Source organism: Chaetodon auriga, chromosome 11, assembly GCF_051107435.1.
Source record: "Chaetodon auriga isolate fChaAug3 chromosome 11, fChaAug3.hap1, whole genome shotgun sequence".
Classification (NCBI taxonomy): Eukaryota; Metazoa; Chordata; class Actinopteri; order Chaetodontiformes; family Chaetodontidae; genus Chaetodon; species Chaetodon auriga.
The window spans coordinates 15,453,744-15,469,018 of NC_135084.1; the positions used below are offsets into that span (position 1 = coordinate 15,453,744).

The window sequence follows — 15,275 nt, forward strand, 5'->3', positions numbered from 1 at the left end:
AGTTAACATGACAATTTGTTTTGGTAAAATCGAAAAATGGGATTGGCTCGAGGGAAATGTCCTGCCTGGAAGAGTTCCGCTCTTTGGACGATTGTTTATCAAACATCGCTTTCCTTGGCAGCATTTAGAGGCGACTGAAATGAACTGAATTATTTGGGTGGCAAACTGCAAATAAAAAGCTGACAAAGGAATCTTAAATTGTTCCTGTCTTTGAGGGCACAGGCTTACGGGGAGGCAGTTTAGAAACGGTCATGTTTTCCTCCAAGTAATTCTTAATCGCTGTGTTTTCATCTCCAGGCAGGACAGTAATGACCGATTCTGAGTGACTGACCATGGGAATGGGCACAGCTTAAATCCCCTTCATCCCTGTGTGTGCTTGATTCCCAAACCCTACACACACACACACACACACACACACACACACACACATGCACACACACTCAGGGTTACAGAGTTGAGTCTGCTTTATGGTGTAGCCACCCTTTGATTCACCGCTCAATGAAACTTGTGACTGTTTTAATTAAGGGGAAAATACACTGACAGTGTAGCACACGGAAATCCGCCGCCGTGCACATAAAGGGCGCTAATGCTTTTCTTCCTGTCGACGCAAGGCTGGCCCCCTTTTGTCAGACTGACCATTCACTTCTCATTCATTTTCCTTTCCTCTCTTTCTTCTGTTCTTAAGTATGGCATCGCATGAGGTCTGCGGCTAATGACAGGAAAAACATATTCAGAGCGCAGCCAGGTGAGAGAGCTTCATGTGACCAGTTGGGATTGACGTTTTGTGAAAACACACGTGCATTTCTTACTTTGTTTTCTGCTCTGTTTGTGACAGAACTGCCACAGGGGATTCCTTATGGCGGCCAGAACGAACAACAGGGGATGCCTCACCCTCTTCTGTTGTTTGGTGTGCCTGAGGGCAGGAGGAGTTCATCTCCGTTATCCTGCAGGAAATAAGCCACACAACTAATTGCCTATTTGTCTAATTCTTTCCTTTTAAGAGAGAGTTTCATACCTCCTTACACTCATCAGTTACTGGTCAGTCTGTGCACTATTTAAACTCATCACTCTTCGTACAGTATAGTTAAGTAATGAAAAAGAATTGTACTCCGGCCATCAACTAGCATCCGAAACAGCTGACAGCTGTCTGCGGGTTCCCATGTTAGTCACAGAGGTACAGTTCTCTGTCGTTGTGGTATTTTGACAGATGTTTCACTGAGGTTTGTGTATGCTGGTGTGTGACAAGTCCTCTCTTCCTCTGGGGATCAATGTCTGTCCTGTTCACTCGCCGATCTGATGTTTATCTGCTGGTGATCAATCACACTGTTGACAGCATGAGGGTTAGTGTTACCATCCCCACTGCCTCTGAGTGGGCGTCTGTAGAACGAATACAAAGGACAGGTGATAACTAATAAGAAGCATGTATTAATTAAATACATGTCAATATGTAGTACGTTATGTTATGAAGTATTGTGCTGTATATGCGTGACTGTGGCAAATATTTGCACACAAACGTGAGACCAGCTTGTATCTTCAAACAGGTTTATTATCATATTTGACCAAATAGGTGAGTTAGTTCCTTAGTTTCCCTTTATAAATGAATCCACTATGAATAAAAGATACATACAAGATTCATTTTAAGCCCTTTGCAATAAAAATAATGTTTAATGCTAAAAGTTCAGGGAAAGCTGAAGCTTATATTCCCATAACGAGGTCAGTGTTTAGGTAACAGATGGGACTCTACCACAACTCGAAAAAGAGAAAAGCCATTCAATACTGTACAGGCCAGGTTTCTACGATCCTCAGCCCAAAATAAAGCTCCTGCAGCCTTTCCACTCAAATGATTGATGATGACTCCCTACTCACAGCAAATGGGCCCAAGTCAGGATTTTCATCCTTAATGCAGGTGTCAGTAATCCTCCTTTGCCTCTTCAACTGATGTTTTTAGCCCGAGGAAATGCTTGACCAGATTCCTCCCTTACACTGCGTAGAAACAGTGTAATCTCTCAATCCTTGACACAGCAAATAAACACTGCACAGAAAGAGAGCCCGGCAACTTTATCTCTTACTTCCTTCCACATTGTCTCGTTGACAAGTTTCAGGGGAACCTCACCGAGGAGAGAAAAGAGGAGACATATTTCTTAGGTAACAAGCCCAAAGGGCCTGTGGCTGGGGATTGAAGGTTAAGTGCATGTACTAATGCTCACAAAAAGGAACTTAACACCTTAGGATATAATGACATTGCATACACTTCCTCTAGGCCTTTCATTCGGTTGCCATGTCTTCCTGAAAAGAGGAAAAGCGCCATGTTATCCTGTGACACAAGATGGGAAGACGACTGGAAAGATAAGATTCTGAAATAAGGAAGTATGAATAAGATGCTTAACGTATTAACATGGTGATAACACATTTCATTGCAAGGTAACTTACTTAATTTAATAAGCTGAGCCACCCTGAGGAGAAACTTATTTTTGCTTCTTTGAATGTCACTCACCAAGCTGTAGCCACAGCACCTAACTGGAGGTTAATGTCTTTTGACCTCTCTCATAAATTATTCCTTGAGACACATGAAATCCCACTCCTTCAGTTGCCCACCCCTCATCTTAATTGGACAGGACACCTTTTTCCCCTGGAGATGACCATAGCTTCAAATGTGGAGCTGCACTCCTTTTCTTTGGGACTTTGTGTCATTTGGCTGCAATATGTATTAATAGACATCAGAGATCACCCCAGAACAGATTGATGGAAAAAGAAATAGTATGAACCATCTCTGGACCCTCTCAGACCCCTCCAGCCTCTGGGTACTCTATGTAGCTTTTAAGCAGCAAGAACAGTAAGGGGAGAGGGTGCATCCCTTCATTTCTTTCCACACAAAAACTCCTAAAAGACCATGTGTAACATGGTGGTAGGCATTTTCCAGATTCACAAAACAGTATCTAAAACTCCAGATTATCTGAGACTGTAGAAAAATATGGCAACAAGCTCTTCCATGATCATTAGAATTTGCATCATTTCTCTAGAAGCTGAAGTTCAACAAATGCCTGCTTCCCCTTCTAAAGCCTCTTGTTATCCGTCTCCACAAGTTCATTCAGGGGTTATTTTAAGTCAGTCCAGATCAGAATAATATCACCTGTTCTCATGTTTTCTGTTTGACAATGATGGTGCAGAAATGCAGTTTCAATGCACAGCTGGAGTTCAGATCTGGAAAGCAACTCCAGTCAAGGATAGTGATGCATTACCTCTCATGTCAGACATCTACAGAGACCAGGCCTAACACAGAGTTTGATGTTATGAAGATTTGATTGAATGTGTTAAAAGTGATCATCCACTCAGAATCACGTTCTTCATGTCAGGAGTTTCTGTCACATCTTATTCACAGCGTCTGTAGTGTGTCTTGGTCCTGTGCAGCTTCTAAACACTTCGTCTGCACTGAAACTTTTCCTTTTCTACTTTCAAATGGATCTGAAATAATTCCCCTTTAATAAATATTCATCCCACTTTAAATGTGGCACCATACTGTAACTCTAATTGAAATTGGATGTGTACTGCTGAAAAATTCTTAGGTAACTTATTAAAGTTCCAAAAACAAATTTTCAAACTTTGTAATTATGACATTAACAGGAAAAATGTTAGAGTTACGAAATATTTCATCTTAATTATGATTTAATTATTTTAAAAGGTGATTATTTCACTGTTAGCTCAAATTGCGTATTTTATTCATTACGTTCCTGATTCATTTTATTAATGGGAGGTTATTAATTCTACATTTGCAATGCTATCAACATTTAATTTCGAGGTAAGCACAAACACAATTCAAACGACTGTAATGCTAGATTTAAAAAAGTGACAGAGGGGGAAATATAAAATCTCTTTGTGATGCCCAGGGGGCAGTATTGACTGTATATAATCTCGTAAACTTAAACTGCATTATTGCATATTAACCTTTGTAGTTGTACAGGTACAATACTTACATATTTCCTCAAGCGTCATGAAAAAGCAGCTCTTCAGCTTGGTGTTGACTAAAACGCAAACGTAACAAGCCTGAGGAGATTTTGTTTTGGCCTTTTTATGCACAACCTGTAAACAAGATTGTTTACTTCTGCTGCTAAGCAAACAGATTGGGATTCAACAGACAAAGCATAAAGCAGGTTTGATAGAGACACAACAGATCCTGAGGCCCAGGATCAGCAGCACTAATGGGATTAGACCTGCCACGCACACACCAAACACCAGGCTGTGAGCACAGAAAAGCTCCAGACGTTACACAACAACTCTCACTCCAAGTCAAAATAATCCATCACTGTGACAAAATGAAAACTAATGAGTATTTAACACAATTTCATTCTAAATCGTAATGAAAATAGATGTTATTATTCATAGCATAAAGTCTTCCCTCCACATCAAATTCTCCTGTTTGCTTCCACCTCTAAGGGGCAGCAGAGGCCTGCATTTACCAGAGGCAGGTCACCTTTGAGCAATGACTGTCAAGTGGGACCCTCTCGTCTCAAGACCGAGAACACAGCAGCGAGGAACAAAGGACCAAAGTTCAGCAGACACACCAACCAAAAATCAAAGTACGCCTGTATGATCTGTTTTAGTAAGGACATGCATTTTTTGTCTTTATTAACTGTTGGTAATATTTTTTTGTTGATTAGCTGGTTAGCTTTCACTACAGCAAATTGAGTTTTGCAGGAAGAACAAAAAAGGTAAGTTGTGCAGGAAAGACGAACCCTCTTTCTCTCTGTCACACACACCTACACGTCATTCGCTGAGCTCGTTTTCCTTCTTTCAGCAAACAGGTTGATACGGTGAGACAGAGCTGCCGGGTGGGCTCCTGTGCAGGAGTGGTGGGCCCTCAGTTCAAGGCTATCAAGTGAAGTGTTCTTTGATAAAAAAAAAAAAAAAAGAAAGAAAGAAAGAAAGAAGAAAAAATGAAATGAGCCAAAAGTTTAGTGATAAGTGAAAAAAGCGTCTGGGGCAGTTCTGCGGGTCGGGCGGTGGGATGCGACAAAGATTAATAAAGAGAGCAGGTCTGCGAAGGGAGAGGGTGACGGTGAGGTTAGCTGGAGGGCCAGACAGCGCTAGATGAAAGTGGGAACTCTCTCCCACAGCTGTCAGCAGTTTTTAATGCAAACTTTGCTATTGATTGGCTCAGCCGACCAGGTTCTACCACCAAACTTTTCTAGTTTCTAGTTTCTCGAGTGTTGGATGGACTGTGTGGTATGAGGCGTCCAGTATCAGGTTTGTCATCTGGAGAATGTACGTAAACTGAAACTGGAGCTGTAGCTCTGTTAACCAAAATCTACTGTATCATCATGCTTTTATTTTGTTGATAGAGCCGTGTGTTAGATGTATTCAAGGCTGCGAGAATTGTGTTGATTCGTTTTTGAAAAGCGAGTTTACTGTAATATAAAGTTTCTAGGCTCCAAATGGGCTCCAAAGAGCAATCCTGAGAACGTTCGCTTAACCTATTTCAATCAAAAGTGTGTGAAACCAGCACCTATATTTATCTCAGATCTGTACAAGTGAGGTTCCATGTTGAATACAGTAATCTTTAGCCTTTACACAGCACTGTAATTGAATCAAGCCATGATCTTTCATCCCTGTAGTTATTTTAAGACATGAATGACACAACAAAAATTGAAATGCACCCCTCCCCTTTCCCATTTCAACAAAAGGTCAGAAATTCAATCACCACTGCTGCTATTGCTATAATAATATATGTATGGGAAACAGCCACAGTTACTGACCGCCAAATTCTTTGGCTGCCTGTGGTCATTTTGTCTTGCCTAAGAACAGAGGCGTCTCTCTCTGGAGTTATCCATTAATCCCAGCAGGCTGAGTACGAGTGTACAACACTAACAGATTCTTTGATTCTTCACTCTGTTTGTGATGGTGTTTTATTCATTTAAATCCCCTTCAGCAATGGCTTTGTAGTGAACTAAGACTTTATTCCTATTCAGACATTGACATTTATTTTGACAATCTTGTTTCATATTTATCCTATTTCCCTTTCTATATTTTCTGGACCTTTGGCAGACATGAAGTCCTTAAGAGCTCATGATTTTACAAATTGTGTGTTTTATTTGTGGATTGAACACAGTTTTGATTATCTGCAGAGATTCCACAAGAAATACTTTTAATTTTTTACTTTTAAGTTGTCCAATATATATTTTAGATAAAGATCTATATGATAGATATGGCAATTAACTTTTTGCATGTATTTTTTAGGGAGATTCATTAAAGACAAATCCTATTTTGTCTTCAGCAGGAATACACTGTTACTGCTGTACATCAGATAATTAATAAGAACTTTTTGTAAGACGACGCAGATGAACATAAGTCTAATCTTCTCTCTAACACTCACTCCATTTTGCTTTCATCGCCTTGCTTGATATCATATTTTGATGTTGCTAATCCTATCAGCAATACTGTTTCATGATAAAGAATTTGGCATTAGTGAGAACCAGTAAATAAGACAAGCATTTCAGAGAAGTGAGTGATAAGAGAGCAAAGGAGTGGGTGTAATGTTAGAGTACACGAGAGTGGGGGAGGAAATGTGGATCGGGAGAACAAAGTGAATGAGGTAAATGGAGGAAGTGGAGTTCAGTTGCAATAAGCAGCCTCATTAATGCACCGTCACAGCTTTCATTAGCCTCCAAGAACAAGCTGTACCAATATAAATCAGAGAGAAAGAGTGGTTAAAAAAAAAATACAAACTAACCAAAAGACAATCCCCAGATTAGACAAAGTGAACCCAAATCCCTGGATTTCATGTGGGTGTGTTTTACTGTACAAGAGGCAGTGAATTAGCCTGTATCTTACACACAACTTCAGTGAATCTTTGGAGAACTTCAGAGCATCTTGTGACAAATAATAATGAAGCCACACGAAGTGAACCGCCTCCTCACCAACTCCCCTGTCTTCACTGAGAGAACGCACTATGAAAAAATAAATGAAAGTCCACAAACAAGCTACCCCCTTATGAACAGTGAAAAATGGGGAAAATATTCAGAAGTCAGAGATTGGTGACAAAAAAGGTAAGAAAAGTCTCAAGGATGCAAACAAAAAACTGTCCTTCTTTGCTTTTCTTATGTGAGATTTTGCCCTCGTTTTATATGGAAACAGGCTGCTGCAAATAGACAGTTTTCCTCTCGCAAAGAAGAGACGAATGTTTCCTATTGTGATATTTTTTGCCAGTGTGCTTGCTGTTTCCTGCAGCAGGCATTTTTAAACCCTTGCATCTATTACCTTTCACCGGGTAAATACCTAATGCTGGAAACATTTGTCAATGTATGCAGCTGGCTGAACAGAATAGATTATTAGGAAGTGAGGGGAAAACGCACTGCCTCTCCAAACAGCACAAAGCTTGCCATACAAAGTGTGTTTGTCTACCTCAGACATAAAGAAGCTACGGAAATAGCAGCACTGGCCATTTACACACATAAACTGTAATTCACATTCACTAACAAGGATATTAAACATACGACTATTGTCATAAATTCAAACCTCCACTGTATTAGTCAAGTCAAATTAATTATTCACAGGTTTTAAAGAGCATACAGAAAACACACACAATAAACAAGAAAGAATAAACACATCTTGGATCGTAGCTATTGGACCAGAGATTATGTTGGTGTGTGTGCAAAAGGTGCAAATGTTGCACAAGGAATATATGTGTTTTGCATTGTGGTGTTTACATCAAGCCTCATTAGAGATTTATGGCTGACGCACTGCAGCTCATTCATTCAGAAATGCTGGGGTCAACACAGTGGAAAGGCATAAGCGTGGAAACACTTAGAGTAAATTATTGAAGGAGACAACAAAAATACAAATTACTGAATTCCAAATGGGCTCATAATCTGACAAGGGAAACTGTGTGGTACAATATGCAAAGGACCTTTTTTATGGGCTACCTATAAAACAAATCTGGACACTCTGAAATTTCATTATCAATGATTTCCCAGATATGTGCTTTTCAGTCATCTAAGGAATGAGTGGAGCAAATGTGATCAAAGCTGCGATACAATCAGAAACTGAATAGATTTTTACTGAATTCAAAGTAACTAAAGCTTGCAGCTTTTGAACAGGAGAAAGCAGCAAAAACACGTTTTCTGCTGCAGACAGCAGGAGCAACACATGAAGCAGCGATATTCTTTGTTGGCTGAAACATTTTAAAAACATTCACACTGGCTGAGCCACTGGCAATTGTCCTCTATAGTAGGCTTCACACAAGTAGAATGTGTTTGGCAGTGGTAAAGAAAAACTAAAAACATCAATAGTATACTGGCCTCCTGTTGGGTCCTGTGGCCAGTGTTGTGCAAACAGCAGAAAGTTGCGGCGTGTGAAGGGTAATGGGACATCCAATGCCAGGGGACAGCAGGCGGCAGAGTCACACACCGCTGCCGAAAGAAAGATGAAGTAATCTCAGGAAACAAGTAGACACACTCCACTTCGAATTTCGCCCCAAACAAGATTAAAGTGACATTATTCTATGAGAGTGTGGCAAGAGTATTAATCTTACACATAGAGGCAGGGGCTAGACAAACACAGGCCGGCTGCAACAGTATGGGAGCACATTCGTTATTTTGTCAGTATATGGTGAGGTTCAGAAGTGGCCGAGAGAGCACCATCATCTCATTTTGTAATGCGCTGATAGGGCCATTACCCCTCTTTTTAGCCATTTTAATAGCTTCTCTTGTGTGTAAGTGTTATGAAATTATGTTTTGATGCGCATTTTGTTAATGTTATGTATTCCATTCTGTATTCCAGTTGACGGAGGGCAGGGTTTTAGCTTTAACACCGATGCCTGATGGGTGCATTCTCCAGCACAGAAATGTACTGACCAGCTGCAGGCCACAGTTATACGAACTGCTAATCAATGTGTGTGAACTGAATGTTGCTGATGCTGGAGCTGAGAACCGGGACAATAATTATTTATTAGTTTATTTAACAGGGACAATACAGATTGACATTTTTGCATTCAGACGAAGTATCGCAAGAGATTGAATGTACTGATTACTGGATTTGTAGCTGAAGCTAATTCATCTGATTAGACTTTTAAATTCAGGTTAAAAAAAATCCAAAGCACATAAATATATGAATTATATTTTGAATACAAAAATATCAGAAAAACTGAGATCAAAAAAACTGTGTGTGTGTGTGTGTGTGTGTAAGTGTAAGTATATATTTGCACACGCAGATGTAGGTGTAACATTCACTGTCTCACTGAAAGCTTTAAACGTGTGTGTGTTTGCACCCATAGCCATGAATGTTGAATAAACGCAGCAGCTATATGTACAAGTTAGTTTTGCCAGAGAACCAAAGAATCCCCACCCATGCCATTTAGGAATTCATCAGTTTCAAATCTACTAAATGAGCGTTACATTGAGGTTTTGTTTAGAACCTGTTGCATAAATAAGCCAGTCCCTAAAACCCCACTGAGAAAGACAGAGCTTTAATGAGTGGGGTTTAAGCCCCTCCACCCATCTACTCCTCCACCCTCAGCTTGGTCTCCTAATGAGCCATCATCATGCAAAACTGCCAGCTTGATACACATTAATTGGATTTTCACTTTTTCACCAATTAATTGACCAGCATTGTCATGTTGGCCAGCCTCCGAGGGCTTCTAAGAAAATGGGGAAGCTTCCCCTTTTTACTCTCACTGACTCTAATAGCCACTGACTGGAGAGAGGAAGCGTTTTTCTTTTCTTTTCTTCTTTACTACTGAGATCAGCTATCTCATTATAGGCTTATGACATTTGTTGGAGCCAATCCCTTTGTGGAGAGAAAACAGTTTGTGTGCTGCTCAGTTGAAGCCTTTACAGTTTGTTAACCTGCCTCTGCCAGTGCCAGGGCCCCCGGGGGGAAAGCCTGATGTGCAGTGAGTGACTCAGATTCCTTGCACCCTAGAGGACAGACCACAGGGTGAGGGAGAGCAATCCCACGCAGCCTTGTTCAGCAAGCACCAAAACAAGGAATGAATGCAGCCATGGCATTTCACAACGGTTATTTGATATGTTGACACGTCAGTAGTGTTTCCAATCCTGCCAAGGGGAAGAACTGTTCACATGAATCCTTGCAGCTCAAATCCACTTGGGGAAGGCGCAGCAGAACTAAAATTCTAGTCACCCTGTTGGATTTCATCTTAAAAAGCAATGAGAAACATGACCTTTAGTTAATCATCTACCCAAAACTGATATTTGGAGGGCAAATTCTCGTTACCTGGTTGAGTTTGTGTCATGACTTTGGTTGTTAAATATTAACACAGTCTTAATGCTGTTTACAGTTGGCCTCCATGGTGATGACAAGGATAGTGGAAAAGAAAATGAACACTGCAGCTGCTGTTTATTCTAATAATAAGAAATAATTTACAGAGAAAAAGCACTTTTTGGCTACACAGAAACACACATATACAATATAAATGCTTATGTGCAACAGAGATTTATCACATATGACTCCTTTCTATTTTTGATTATACCCTCTTGCAGAGCTGGTTTATTTTGGTGCATATATTTTTCTCAATTTGCTCTTAACAGCACTTACCAGCAGAAACAGCAGATTTCAGAAAGAAACAACAACAACAGAAACAGACATATTGCAACCCTGAGAGATTAAACTCCACGAAACGAACAGTAAAAAACAGAACAGGGCTGATTATTAATCAGATCAAAGTGTTGCCACGAAGAGGACATCCTGAGGCTGACCATAGTTTGACCACACTATAGCTCATTATGCCTGCATTGCTTTGCTCCACTGACTGGTGAGCAGCTTCAGGTCAGGATGACGAGAACCATTGATTGGTGCATTTTGTTGATGCATTGCTTATTTGTGTAAACATCAGTTATGTTGTAATTGCATTTGCAAACATTACATGCTTAATTTGTCACAAAAGGAGAAAGATCCTCCATCATGAGAAAAAAGTGAAATAAACACAATTTTGATGGAGCGGGGGTTTACCGCAAAGCAGTGCAACAAACATTTCGGTCAGATAAATCACATCACATGCACCCACACACTGTAAAAAAGTGAAAATGATTCATTTGTTATCTTGAAAGTAAAATTAAACAGGGCATTATGGTGTCTGAATTACAGGATAGGTCACTTTTTGCATCAGTAGCTTTCAGAGAACAGCGAGTCTTATTGATCCCTCACTTCGTTTTGACAATTATTTAATGTAATAGCTGTCTAACTGGGTGCAACTTGATGTTTGAGCCGGTCATTCAACCTGAAGTGTACAAAAACAATGGCTTGCTACAACAGTTCTCTGGGGTCAATGAAAGGACACTTTGTCAGCAACTCTTTTTAAAGGTAAGGTTGTTCCAGTAGCTGCAAATAAACCATTCCCCTCAATCAATATCCTCCAGTCAGAGAAGGTTGAAGGTTAGAGGTCAAACCCGACTGAAGCCTTTGATTGGATAATCAAGGGCAATAGCCTTAATTAATTGATTGAGGGTTCGGGAGGAGGAGTGGTTTATAACATATAATGTGTTGGTTTCCGCAACCATGAAGGATTCCATTATTTATGTAAGAGTGTCCATTATGTCACATTGGGGAGAAAAAATAGGCGTTTTTAATGGCATCAACATTTAATCAAGCAGAACTTCATTAATCCACATAATTAATTGAGCAGGCTTTGCTATGCTCCTTTTGCTACCTTTACTTTCTGGTCGGACGGACATGTTTCACCATTATTGTTGTCCCATCCCTCCAAGGGTTGTGAGTTAATCTGCATGACCCAGCACCTGTCACATACTAATAAACACAGAACTAATTGACTTTGTTGCCCCACTTATCAGCTGCCTCACCAGTCAGAGCAACCTCAGAGATTTTTGTTTGTTTACTGCAGGACTACCAGGTGTGTCTCATCAACCAAGAAAAATATACCTTATTATATCAGTGATGTGGGGTCATTATAGTGGAGAACAATGTATCAGATATTAGTTTAAGAAAACAGACCTTTTCACAAAGATGATATGTGAACAGAAATGTAAATGGATTCATTTGGTTTATTGCTTTTTTATACCAGCTAGAAAGTTGTTATTTATTGTGTCATGCACATACAGTGACCCACATGGATTTTACAGTGTCAGAGGATGTGACCCTAACTGCTCAATCATGTTCCTGCCACCCATAAAATGTTCTTTGTTCCTGTATTAGCAGATAGTAAAGTAAAAACTAATTAAGTCATAATTATGGATCTGAGCACATCTCCACACTTTACACTTTTTACAGTTTTAGTACAGAGATAAAAGTAAATTAAGGCTTGAAAAAATGTAGTCACAAAAGGTAGTTTATGCAGAACTTTGTCGTCTGTCCTCAGCTTGACAAATACAATCTGCCACCAAAAAGGTTGCCTTCCTGAAATTCAGCTCAAGGTTTTTACAGTAATGCATCCAGAACTCATCAGAAATGACGAACATTGTAGTGTTTCCCAAACATTTTAGCTTGTAACTTTTCAAGCAAATCAATTTCCACTTAAAAATTGTACTAAAATACGTTCAAGAAGAAGAAAATAAAATCAATAAATGGTTTACAGATGAAAACACTACCTGTGCTTTAAAACATACACAGCACTACATCATGAGACGGTTCTTTGTGCCCCAAAAAGACATTTGTTTGCGGTGTTATCATGGGGCCGTAATGCACATGCAGAGAGGAGGATGTATAGGTCAACGTGATCCAAAGCGTTGCCAACAAAAAAAGGAAAAACGACAATATACACGCAGCTTGTCCTTTGGCATCCTCAGTGCATTTGGGGTCAAAAGCAAGTGTCATCAAGCTGCTGTGATGGCGGCTCCTCTATCTGAGGGCTGGCAACAAAGACGAGTGCTGACCATGTAAAGCTGAGGCTGAAGTTTTCTCCTTCTCCAGCAACACAGCAGTGGGAGAATGTGCCGGCTATATACAGACTAACCACATGCCACAGTGGGCTCCCTCCACACACCGCTCTCTCTCTCTGTTGCCCTTGTTGTCTCTTCCCTTTACACACTTACGTGCACACATGCACACGCACACACAATGGCTGTTCAAAGTTTTTCCAGGGTATTTCTCGGTTAATTAACAGATTAGTGGTGTGGGGCAGCTCTGAAGTTCAGGGGTCAAGACTAAACCCTCTAACTGGGAGGATAATCACTGGCAGGTGGGTCCACACTTCTCCTGTTGCCCCTCACAAACTCCTCCCCTCCTGACTTGACTTGTGGCAAAATAAGCACCCACCCTCACCCTCCACCCTCCCCTCCCAGTAGAGGCTGCCCATGCTCTTGACTCCATCCACTGTTAATGCACCTGAAAGAGAGAGAGACGGTGCGAGGGGGAGAGTAATGGGGGTGAGGAGGGGATGGAAGGAGGAGAGGCCTACATTGGATAAGTTCTGGAAATGTGCCATCCTTTCATACGCACTGCCAGGACCCATATTTACAAAACTGACCAGTGGGATTCTCTGAACACAGTTTCACTGAATGGAACATGGACTATGGGACCACAGGCCTGGGGCTAATGCTATAAAATAGAACTACAATAAGAGAGACGGGTGCAAAGAGAATGAGGGCTTGAGTCTGTCTCTTTTTTTTTTCACCCTGTCTCCATTCACTCCTCCCATATTCCATTCCAGGTTCTGCTTGGTGGAGAACTCCATTGTGAGCTTGTGAATGGGAGACTTTGGGAGTGTCTCTCCTTCTATTAATTAGGACTGGCCAGCGTTTCCGCTCCCCTGTGAGCCCCTTCATTATTATTTCTTCACATTCTTTTGCAAAAGTTAACCCCATTCCTTCGTTCGCACTTCAAAGACCTCTGACAAAGATGCAGTCCAGGAGAAGAAATGGTGAAAATAAAAGCTTAAATTTCACACCATCTGAAAGTTAGTTCCTTGAAAAGCAAATATATTTATTTTATTTTTTGCAGCGAAATACATTAAGGATAACAGTAAATAAATTACTGGAATGTGGTTTTAATATCCCTGACGAACTAACACAAACACAACACAAAATCATGACTGTAGATGTTTAAAAATATGCATTATTGAAGTACGTTGATTCATGGAGTACATACGCACTTATTGAAATACCAACCTAAAATACACCTCCCCTACATCTGTGGTGAACATCAGCGAGCAAAGAAGTCCTGGGGTGCATTCTACCGCTGCCCAGCGGGCATCCATTTGCTGGAAAAAAAATCACTTTGCCTCATTAGCTACACACACTCTTAGTTTGTCACAATGCCTTTGCTTGAGTCCTGCTAACAGAGCCCCCCCTCCTTCTCTTTCTCTAGGTGGAGACTTCAGGGGCCAGAGGCACAGTTTGGGTGAGTGAGGCCTTTTCTTTCTACCCCTCTCCTAGCTGGTTTAAGGGTTGTAATTATCTTTTGCTGGGGGAGGCTGTAAATTGGATTAAAGTGGAGGGTCTCGGCTGAGTGGATCACCCCCCCATCCCCACCCCCAGCCCTCCACTTCCCCCGCCATCTCACCACTTGGTGGGCCACACGCTGATAAAGTGCGGAAAACCGGATTTGGATTCAGCCTCAGCATTCATGGCTTCCTGCCGGAAAAAATGAAATTTTCCAACAGAAGGGGCCAGTATGCCTGTGGTATCTGTCCGTGTGGTGTATTTCATCTGGCCTCACTCTTCCAGAAACACCATTACCTACGTTATCAGTGTGAACCGACTCAGCCTGACTGGACTAGGAAGCCTGGCCAGCTACTATTCATATAGTCTCTGACCATCTCAGTACTGTAGCTCCCTTCAGCGCTGGTGGGCTGATTTATAGTGTGTTTTATTTGATTGGCAGTTATTTATTCAGGATTTGCTGTGAGTTATGTTGTATTTTAAGTGGTATGACTGATCATATGAGTTAAGACACTGAAAAATTGTCAATTTAAGGCTCAGAAATTATGCTGTAAGATACATAGAAAGGCATTATATACATTTGAATGAATATACAGGCAGTTAAGATCAAAATTTTGGGGCACACGGTAAGAAAATCAGATAGGGAAAGGATGACTTTTTGGGGGTGAAGTCGTTTTCCTGGTGATTGTAAAATTCTAATCCTGTCGAGGAATGTGTCCTGGTCTTTACGGATTGCTGGGATACTGGTGCGTGAAATGGCAAGTCTACCTTTCCAAATGATGTGAACCCTGTTTTCACTGAAATTGCAAAAGCTTTTACAACTCATGGCAGGTGCAGCATTTGCATTGAATGGACTTGTCTATGGAGATCGGTGCACATGACTCTATCAGAATTCTACTTGATTAGAGAAACTTTGCCTTTTTTATATAAATG

The 15,275-nt window shown here is 40.8% G+C and overlaps 1 protein-coding gene across 1 annotated transcript in view; it reads right to left on the reverse strand.

Annotated features, from left to right (window-relative positions):
* Nucleotides 1-3,528: 3,528 nt before the first annotated feature.
* The window catches only part of wnt8b (wingless-type MMTV integration site family, member 8b), a 183,633-nt gene continuing 171,886 nt past the window's right edge, over nucleotides 3,529-15,275 (reverse strand). The window contains exon 7 of the transcript XR_013077784.1: nucleotides 3,529-3,545. The gene's annotated coding sequence lies outside the window, so the exon portion shown is untranslated. The remainder of the gene's footprint in view (nucleotides 3,546-15,275) is intronic.